At 45.7% G+C, this 10826-nt stretch overlaps 1 non-coding gene across 1 annotated transcript; it reads right to left on the bottom strand.

Annotated features, from left to right (window-relative positions):
• Positions 1–7500: 7500 nt before the first annotated feature.
• LOC124557472 lies at positions 7501–7607 on the bottom strand. Its single transcript, XR_006968729.1, has one exon. It is a non-coding gene; the product is annotated as a U6 spliceosomal RNA (small nuclear RNA).
• Positions 7608–10826: the final 3219 nt, after the last annotated feature.

Here is a 10826-nt window from a genome sequence, read left to right as displayed (position 1 = left end):
ACTTTATAGATACTCTGGCTGGAGGAGCGCTCACACCTCCAGCTACTGATGCCTAGATAAGTAGGGCTATTATCTAGTACTAGATCAAAAGCAGCTATCCTCACCACTCCCAGCAGGTATTGAAACAGCCTGGTGCCAGATCAGTGGCAGCTACACTCCCCAACTCCTGCACTTCGCAACCACTGGAGAAAAAAGTTATTAGTTAGGTATATACATTTTCCGAGTACATTCTTATTCATCAGCACTAATACTCACAGGGTGGCTGTTTTGCATGGCGGAGTGTTGCTTACCCTTTGAGAGCTCACAGTAGGCAGTATAGAGTGTTAAATTTTTAGGCAGGTACATTTGCTTTTGGTACTAAACAATACATCAAATGGCTCTGAGCACTATGGGACTTAACATCTTAGGTCATCAGTCCCCTAGAACTTAGAACTACTTAAACCTAACTAACCTAAGGACATCACACACATCCATGCCCGAGGCAGGATTCGAACCTGCGACCGTAGCAGTCCCGCGGTTCCGGACTGCAGCGCCTAGAACCGCACGGCCACCACGGCCGGCAAACAATACATCGACAATTGTGGCAGTGGCAATGGGCGTATGAGTGCAAATTCGTTGGTAATTAATAACAGTTTGTTTCTCTGCTTACTGTGTCGTTGCCTCAAACCCATTCCATTACCAAATATACTTCCTAGAGCACATAATAATTTCGAAATTATTGAGACAGTGGTTGGGAAGGGAGTGAGACAGGGTTGTAGCCTCTCCCCGATGTTATTCAATCTGTATATTGAGCAAGCAGTAAAGGAAACAAAAGAAAAATTCGGAGTAGGTATTAAAATCCATGGAGAAGAAATAAAAACGTTGAGGTTCGCCGATGACGTTGTAATTCTGTCAGAGACAGCAAAGGACTTGGAAGAGCAGTTGAACGGAATAGACAGTGTCTTGAAAGGAGGATACAAGATGAACATCAACAAAAGCAAAACTAGGATAATGGAATGTAGTCGAATTAAGTCGCGTGATGCTGAGGGAATTAGATTAGGAAATGAGACACTTAAAGTAGTAAAGGAGTTTTGCTATTTGGGGAGCAAGATAACTGATGACGGTCGAAGTAGAGAGGATATAAAATGTAGACTGGCAATGGCAAGGAAAGCGTTTCTGAAGAAGAGAAATTTGTTAACATAGAGTATAATTCTAAGTGCCAGGAAGTCGTGTCTGAAATAATTTGTATGGAGTATAGCCATGAATGGAAGTGATACATGGACGATAAATAGTTTGGACAAGAAGAGAATATAAGCTTTCGAAATGTGGTGCTACAGAAGAATGCTGAAGATTAGATGGGTAGATCACATAACTAATGAGGAGGTATTGAACAGAATTGGGAAGAAGAGGAGTTTGTGGCACAACTTGACAAGAAGAAGGGACCGGTTGGTAGGACACGTGTTGTGTTGGCAGAAGAGCCAACACCGTGTTGCTAGAGGAGGCCGAAATGCACGCTTTTAAGCTCACGTAGATGGGCGTGAGGTCTGGAACAAGGCCAGAGAAATAAGAATAGCAAAACAGGAGGTAACTGGTAGAATACTTAACTTTAATCCACAATTGGTGTACATCGCTCTTGACGGTACATGATATAACCTCAATCTAAACTGGTAATGGCGCCTTGCTAGGTCGTAGCAAATGACGTAGCTGAAGGCTATGCTAACTATCGTCTCGGCAAATGAGAGCGTATTTGTCAGTGAACCTTTCCTAGCAAAGTCGGCTGTACAACTGGGGCGAGTGCTGGTACGTCTCTCTAGACCTGCCGTGTGGTGGCGCTCGGTCTGCAATCACTGACAGTGGCGACACGCGGGTCCGACGTATACTACCGGACCGTGGCTGATTTAAAAGCTACCACCTAGCAAGTGTGGTGTCTGGCGGTGACACCACAACATGTTCTGAGGCATCAAGGGATCACAAAATTTAGCATTGGAGGGCAGCGTGGAGGATAAAAATCGTAGAGGGACACCAAGAGATGAATACACTAAGCAGATTCAGAAGGATGTAGGCTGCAGTAAGTACTGGAAGACGAAGAAGCTTGCTCAGGATAGAGTAGCATGGAGAGCTGCACCAAACCCGTCTCAGGACTGAAGACCACAACAACTGTGGAAGATGTGTAGCACTGGTTTTATAGCCAATGCCAAATACTTTACTGCTAATTGTGTTATAGATGGCCATTCGTCCAGAGGAGTGAATGGACTAACATTTCTTTACCATGACATCATCAAAGTGTTGTATGATAATGTTTAGCGCTATTTTGCAGAAAATGCTATGATGTCATTAATTTGATAATGCCAAAGTGTCTTCCCTTGTATTATTTTGTTACATATAACTGTTATTATTTACAAAAGAACCCAATCCCTTCACTGCAGAGTATAAATGCAGTTACTCAAAACGAGGAGTTGGAGTTATTTTGTTATCTTAATTATAATTATTTTCAAAGTCCCTCCAATACATCTTTTCTCCAAGAATAGAAACATTTCCATATGAGCATAAGGTATGGTGAGGTGATGTGCATGTGACATAGGTACGATGTGCATATATTGTGTAGTAAAAGGATGTGTACAAGTTAATTCAACATCAGGCAGCTAATTACTTACAAAGTGCATTGCTTGCATTCTTTCTACAAGAATGGACGCATTTACGCATCGAACAGCTACATCTGCATGCCAACTGACCAAATTAATTATAGTCCTGGAATGACACCTGCTGGTCGTCCTGATCCTCTCACTACAGTGACAAGACTCACGAAATTGCTCTAAAGGAATAGGGATTGAGAAATTATTGTTAGTCGAATATAGCAGGTCAGATAAATCTGGAAGACCATTTGGGGTTGCTGCATTTCAGCTACTATTGGATCAGGGACCTGTTGCGCTGCTGGACAGGAAAACAATAACATAAGTATAAACAAACATATTAACTATATCAATAATATTAATAACTGATGAATAAATACTTATTTTCAGTCTTCTTCTGCTTATTGGCTGATGTGTGCTGACAACTCTTCTTCACAATCCTTTCACTACAGAGGACATACTTTGAATGATTCATATTGGTTATTATTATTAATACACAATATACATTATTATTGATAAATAAGTACCAAAACAAAACTTATCCTTCCACTACAGGCCTGCTGATCCTTTCACTACAGAGCACAGACCTTGAACGGGCCCTGTTGCCTAAGAACGGCGGGGAGACTCCAATGATTAGCTGAGAGCATGATGGATGTTGACATAACATAATTGGTCAACCTATACCTCCCCTCCCCTGCCTGTTCCCACTGCCTCTTACTAGGGATGACCTTGAATATGACAAACACAATTGCCTCAGTTGTAACAAAACATTGGAAAAAAATGCTGACTAGTTGCTGAGTCAGTCATTTGAGTCAGAACTCACATTGGCCTGATCCTTTTTTGTACATAGGACACTACTGTCCAAAGCAGTTTCATTACACAAGATCTGAAATGAAATAAAATTCATGTAAACTTCATAATCACATCCTCATGTATTTCAGTTTCAAGTATTTAAATAGTTTACAGTTGCGTGAATTTTTTGATTAGATGGTGTCTATAATAACCAACACTCTTAAGTCCCCAATATTCATGCTTTATTGTGTTACACAATCAATGAAAGCTTGAATATTTGTAACTCAAGGTGTTGGCTACTGCACTTCCTGTATTTCACGTTCAAACTTGAATAACCTGTTTACATTTAATGAAACATCATGACCAATCTTAACCATGTGCGCAGTGAGTGTTTCAATTGCGGTTCAAAAAAATAAAGCGGGAATGCCGACAATCAGAAGTTAGTAGAAATTCGAGCTTCTATAAAAAGATCGATGCACGGAGCTTAGAACGTCCGCCCAAGAACGCAAGCGAAAAATCTTACCGAGAATTCTAGAAAAGTCTAGTCCTACGTGAAATCGTTAAGCGGGTCGTAGGCTTCTATTCATTTACTCATAGATCAGTCTGGTGTGGCAATAGAAGACAGCAAAAGGAAAGCTGAAGTTTTAATTTCGCGATCACAAAAATCATTTACGTAGGAGGACCATCGTTTGACTGCCGCACAAACACCCATATGGATGGCACAGGATCATCCATCCCTGGAATTGAAAATCAGCGGAATGAGGTGAAAACAAATAAGTCACCAGGTGTAGATGGAATCCCAGTTCGGTTTTACAGGGCGTGGAGCATTGGCACCACACTTAATTTGCGTTTATTCCGAAAATATTACATTATTAACTGACGTCAGGTGGGTCGTGTACCTCTTTCCAGTGTGCTAATACGATTAGTTTCTGGTTATTAGTCATCAATTCCGTTTTCATTCATTAGATTAACTGCAAGTATTTACACAATTTGTTTACACAACTTCGATTTGTCCATATAAATGTTGCCAATAGCAGTACTGCTGATTACCATAAATCTTGTTATAAAGACCATCACGGCACTATCACGTCGGTGTGCATTCACACTGTCCATCACATCACGTCATGTCAAGTCAATTCGCTTAGCCCATTACTGAACGGGGTTAAGTAGTGTGTAAGCGTAGGGACTGATGACCTTAGCAGTTGAGTCCCATAAGATTTCACACACATTAACATTTCAGAACATCGACGTTTGTTTACTAGAGGAAAATACATACAAGCACATACAACAATATACACTCCTGGAAATGGAAAAAAGAACACATTGACACCGGTGTGTCAGACCCACCATACTTGCTCCGGACACTGCGAGAGGGCTGTACAAGCAATGATCACACGCACGGCACAGCGAACACACCAGGAACCGCGGTGTTGGCCGTCGAATGGCGCTAGCTGCGCAGCATTTGTGCACCGTCAGTGTCAGCCAGTTTGCCGTGGCATACGGAGCTCCATCGCAGTCTTTAACACTGGTAGCATGCCGCGACAGCGTGGACGTGAACCGTATGTGCAGTTGACGGACTTTGAGCGAGGGCGTATAGTGGGCATGCGGGAGGCCGGGTGGACGTACCGCCGAATTGCTCAACACGTGGGGCGTGAGGTCTCCACAGTACATCGATGTTGTCGCCAGTGGTCGGCGGAAGGTGCACGTGCCCGTCGACCTGGGACCGGACCGCAGCGACGCACGGATGCACGCCAAGACCGTAGGATCGTACGCAGTGCCGTAGGGGACCGCACCGCCACTTCCCAGCAAATTATGGACACTGTTGCTAGTGGGGTATCGGCGAGGACCATTCGCAACCGTCTCCATGAAGCTGGGCTACGGTCCCGCACACCGTTAGGCCGTCTTCCGCTCACGCCCCAACATCGTGCAGCCCGCCTCCAGTGGTGTCGCGACAGGCGTGAATGGAGGGACGAATGGAGACGTGTCGTCTTCAGCGATGAGAGTCGCTTCTGCCTTGGTGCCAATGATGGTCGTATGCGTGTTTGGCGCCGTGCAGGTGAGCGCCACAATCAGGACTGCATACGACCGAGGCACACAGGGCCAACACCCGGCATCATGGTGTGGGGAGCGATCTCCTACACTGGCCGTACACCACTGGTGATCGTCGAGGGGACACTGAATAGTGCACGGTACATCCAAACCGTCATCGAACCCATCGTTCTACCATTCCTAGACCGGCAAGGGAACTTGCTGTTCCAACAGGACAATGCACGTCCGCATGTATCCCGTGCCACCCAACGTGCTCTAGAAGGTGTAAGTCAACTACCCTGGCCAGCAAGATCTCCGGATCTGTCCCCCATTGAGCATGTTTGGGACTGGATGAAGCGTCGTCTCACGCGGTCTGCACGTCCAGCACGAACGCTGGTCCAACTGAGGCGCCAGGTGGAAATGGCATGGCAAGCCGTTCCACAGGACTACATCCAGCATCTCTACGATCGTCTCCATGGGAGAATAGCAGCCTGCATTGCTGCGAAAGGTGGATATACACTGTACTAGTGCCGACATTGTGCATGCTCTGTTGCCTGTGTCTATGTGCCTGTGGTTCTGTCAGTGTGATCATGTGATGTATCTGACCCCAGGAATGTGTCAATAAAGTTTCCCCTTCCTGGGACAATGAATTCACGGTGTTCTTATTTCAATTTCCAGGAGTGTATATTCTGGGTGTCCCTCCTAAGAGGGTGCATTTTCTCTGATATTTCGGCAGACGCTTGCAATTATGTTTTTTGCAAATATTTAGCTGCGGCCAGCCGAAACAAATACTGCTCACCAAGTCTTTTATGTGTGTCCTTACGTATCCATTCGATAGAGCAGTCTCAAGTTAGTCCAGCACGATATTCGTTTCACCGATAGGTATTAACAGGGACAATAAAACACAAAGAATAACCGGTGGTACAGAAGCGACTGAGCAACACTTTTGGAAGACGGTAGCAGTCAGGGTGGGCCAAGGCGACACACGAGTAATCCTGGAGTAATGGTTATTCTTCGTGTGTTACTGTCTCTGTTAACACATATCGATAAAGCGAGTATCGCACTAGAATAGCTTGGGACTACTCTACCGAATGAGCGCGTGAAATTGGGCTTAAAAAATTGATTGTAAAGGGAAATAAACCAATGCTTTCTGTCGACATTAGGCATTGAATGAAAGGTGTGATCAGCAGTATTTCTTTGAGCTGACTCCAGCTACACACTGCAAAAACGAAAGTGCAAATATCTGCATCTAAAGATTCTCATGAGGGACAACATGTACATAAACACATCAAATAATACGTATGGGAATAAACTGAGCCTGTTTACGTTTACTTTACCATTTTTTTCTTACGTAACTAAAAACGTCATAAACAACTGTATTTTTCTCCTACATTAGAGCTTACTTTCTCGCTTTCTCGCATTCACATATATGACTTCACTTGGTGAGGAACACTGAATGTATAAAAATATCCAAGTCGACATGGAACATTTGCAAGTTCCCACGAAAACAAAGCACAACAGATTAAGAAGAAACAAAAGCACGGACTGAAATGCATTGTGGAATTTTTCACGTGACCTGACCACCAGTGTGAACTGGCCTAAAATTGTGTGAGAGAGAGTTAGATTATATGATGTGACAAGGAACTTGAGTATAGCTCTATAATAGATTTTCCCTCAACATTTAAATAGGAATGTCCACTTAATTTTACAGTGTGTCATCCTATTTTGAATGATAATTAATTGAAACCCTCAGCTGCCGACAGGTGTTGTTGATATACCTCGATGGGGACAGCTGAAAATGTGCGCCCCGACCGGGACTCGAACCCGGGAACTCCTGCTGACATGGCAGACGCTCTATAAATCTTCTTTTTTTGTGACATCCGTTCAAATTCGTTTGTTGAACCTTCCACTCAGTTTTTTATTACAGAGGTCAACCAGCTCTCTGACCGAACACGCTGAGCTACTGTGCCGGCATGAAATGATGATGATTAGGACAACACAACACCCGGTCCCTAAGCGGAGAAAATCTCCGACCCAGCCGGGAATCGAACCCGGGTCCTTAGGATTGACAATTAATGTGGAACGCTTCACGATTTTGCGTGTCAGCCTTGTGCAGGGGCCATGCTAATCTTCTCTGTATCGTTCCAATTTTAGTATATGTACCGCCGAAGCGAGTACGCTAAGGTGATGATTCCCGTAAGAGTTCGGGCAACCTGTGCGCATTCGCACAGACGAAGATCAATGGCCGGGTAGCCTTTACTTTGATGAAATAGATGACGAGGAATTTAAGAATTCTTTCAAGCTCAGACTTAAAACGGGGCCTCGGGACCGTGATGTAGTACACCACGTCGCCGAGGTCTCTGCACCAATGTGGAAAAGAATCAGGTCAATGGGCAGATTATATGTAGGCTTCCACGCCGTAAGCACGAGGGATTATATCGTGGTACCTCGTTGCCACAACTGTGGCGACCTGGACCACATTCTGAGGCACTGCACCAGGGGGTCGGCTTGCTTCAAGTGTGGTGAGAGTGGTCACACTCGGAATGAATGCAGAGCAGCCAGAGATTGCATTCCGTGTAAAAGTCGCGGCAAGAAATCCTGTGGTGCCACAGGACGGAATTGCCCCACCTACCGGATGCTCGAACAACGCTTAATTTGAAGAATCGACTACGGCTGAGCAGCGCTCAGTAAACAGGATGTCTAAGCGTAAATCCCCGAGTAAAAGGAGGAGGGATGCCATGAGGGCAAACAGATTTAAAGAATTTATAAGGTCGCTTTCGGGTGCCGCTAAAGTGATAACAGCAGAGAAAGGAATTCAAACAGATCTCCCTATGATGGACATAGGCACTCAAACAGATTTCCCTGTGAAGACCACAGTTCCCCCCTTCCAAAACCGGGGAACGAGGCCGATTAAAGATCAACAGCGGCAAGAGCATCCTGTAGTGGCGCCCCCGCCCCTGTCACTTTCGATAGATGAACCAAGCAAAGTAGAGCGTCAGCCACTTCAAGAATGCAAAGTCACCAGCACCAGTGCACACGCAACCGTATCAGACACCCCCGTAATCAGGCTACCGCCTGTAGACCCGGTTAGGGTGTATCCCAATATAGAGTACACTATGCAACTGGCAAGATTGGAGCAGCCGACTATCCTGACCACTACCTTAAGACATGTGGTCCGGGTGGGACATGAGAACAGCAGAAAGGTCACTGTCCATTATAATTATCCGGGCTGTTATGCCGTGGTCGGTTGATGAATTCTGTGTCGATTCCCAACCGCAAACCCACGCACACGGACCGTTATTTGCACCGGGATTCGAACCACCACCCACAACAGAAGCGGGGTGTTATCAAGACGTTAGTGGACAGAGCTAGAAATATTTGTGAACCTGAGTTGCTCAACGCTGAGATGGAACATCTCCACAATGCACTAATGAAGAACGGATATTCGTCCGCCGAAATAAAACGTACAGGCTACTGCAAAATCTAAGGTTTTCCTGCCGTTTGTTAAAAATGTAACGGAAAGAATAGGGAGGATCTTGACGAAGCGGAATATTACCGTAATTTACAAGCCCACCAGGAAGATACAGGAATACCTTAAGCCTGCCAAGGACGCTCGCAAACCATTGGAAAAAGCTGGAGTGTATAGGATCCCATGCAGCTGTGGTGATGTTTATGTGGGCACCACTAAAAGAACTGTTTCTAAACGTTTGGAAGAGCAGAAGGGAAATTGTAGAAGAGGAGAAACGGAACGATCAGCTGTTGCGGGGCATGCTTTCCAGTCAGGGAACCACAATATTCGTTTCGAGGAGACGCAAGTACTAGCGGCCACAAGCGGATATTACGAAAGGCTCTACAGGGAGGCAATCGAAATCGCTAAACACCCAAATAATTTCAACCGAAAGGAGGAGGGCATGAAATTAAACGGTATATGGATGCCGGTGTTGAAGAAGATGTGTACCACCCGTCCACTACTGGGTGATGGCAACGGCGATCGACGGCGACGGACAGCGGCCAATTGCACTGACGTTTTCAAAACACGTGACGTCACGCCGCGGCGCGGGAGCGCGCGGACACGGAATTTAGCGGCAGTCAGTAGCGATGGCTCAAATGGTTCAAATGGCTCTGAGCACTATGGGACTTAACATCGATGGTCATCAGTCCCCTAGAACTTAGAACTACTTAAACCTAACTAACCTAAGGACAGCACACAACACCCAGCCATCACGAGGCAGAGAAAATCCCTGACCCCGCCGGGAATCGAACCCGGGAACCCGGGCGTGGGAAGCGAGAACGCTACCGCACGACCACGAGATGCGGGCAGTCAGTAGCGAGCCAGTGGGTGTGTTGGGCCTTCCATCGAGCTACGGACCCCCTTGAAGATGTCTCCCGCAGTCGGAGACGAAACGTTGGGAATCGACACAGAATTCATCAACCGACCACGGCATATCAGCCCGGATAATTATAATGGACATGATATTTCCGGCCGTGAAAGTCTACATTTTAGTATTAGAAAGGTCACTTTCTCGGTAATGGAGGCTGTAGACAGAATACAGCTTAAGTCAGTGAACCTTCCCACCGACTTCGGAGTCCTGCGAGACATACTTAAGAAAGTATTTTAAAGACGTGGTGAGAAATTTGTTCTAAATGACATCTATACTCAGTCAGTGCTAGCCAACGGTCGTATCGTACATGACTGCTACGGTCGCAGGTTCGAATCCTGCCTCGGGCATGGATGTGTGTGATGTCCTTAGGTTAGTTAGGTTTAAGTAGTTCTAAGTTCTAGGGGACTGATGCCCACAGATGTTAAGTCCCATAGTGCTCAGAGCCATTTGGTCGTATCGCCTTTGATTGGAGCAAGACCTGGCCTGACGACAGAATACATACTTACTTCCCGTACTCCCCGTACTCTCAAGCTGGGAAACTAACGTTTGCAGCCGCTACGTGGCAGATTGTCAGCAGTGGGGATGGCCCCAGAGCGGCAATAGTCATCACAAACCAAACCTTACAGGTAACAACACTCTCGCAACACTCCAACAGTCACTGCAACGCCGTGGAGATACAATCTCCTGCGGGAGTTATAACTATCATAAACATGTATTTCCAGTATGAAGAAAATATGAACTACACCTAGTCCACTTAACTAGAGTAGCCACGGCGTTGCGGGGGCGAAGAATGGTTATAACAGCTGACATAAATGCAAAATCCCGACTATGGTACAGTGGCACAAGAGATGAAAATGGTGGTAAAGTGGAGGAGATGATCATGGCTTTACAACTTGTGGTGGCTAATAAATGCCACCTATGCGGCGGGAGGGGGCCGAGGTACCAACATCGATGTGACACTAGTCACACCGAACGCTGCAAACATGATACATAACTGGAAAGTCGAAGAGAATGC

Source organism: Schistocerca americana, chromosome X, assembly GCF_021461395.2.
Source record: "Schistocerca americana isolate TAMUIC-IGC-003095 chromosome X, iqSchAmer2.1, whole genome shotgun sequence".
NCBI lineage: Eukaryota > Metazoa > Arthropoda > Insecta > Orthoptera > Acrididae > Schistocerca > Schistocerca americana.
Note: the sequence above shows the minus strand (reverse complement) of the source record. Positions and strands in the feature narration are given on the sequence as shown.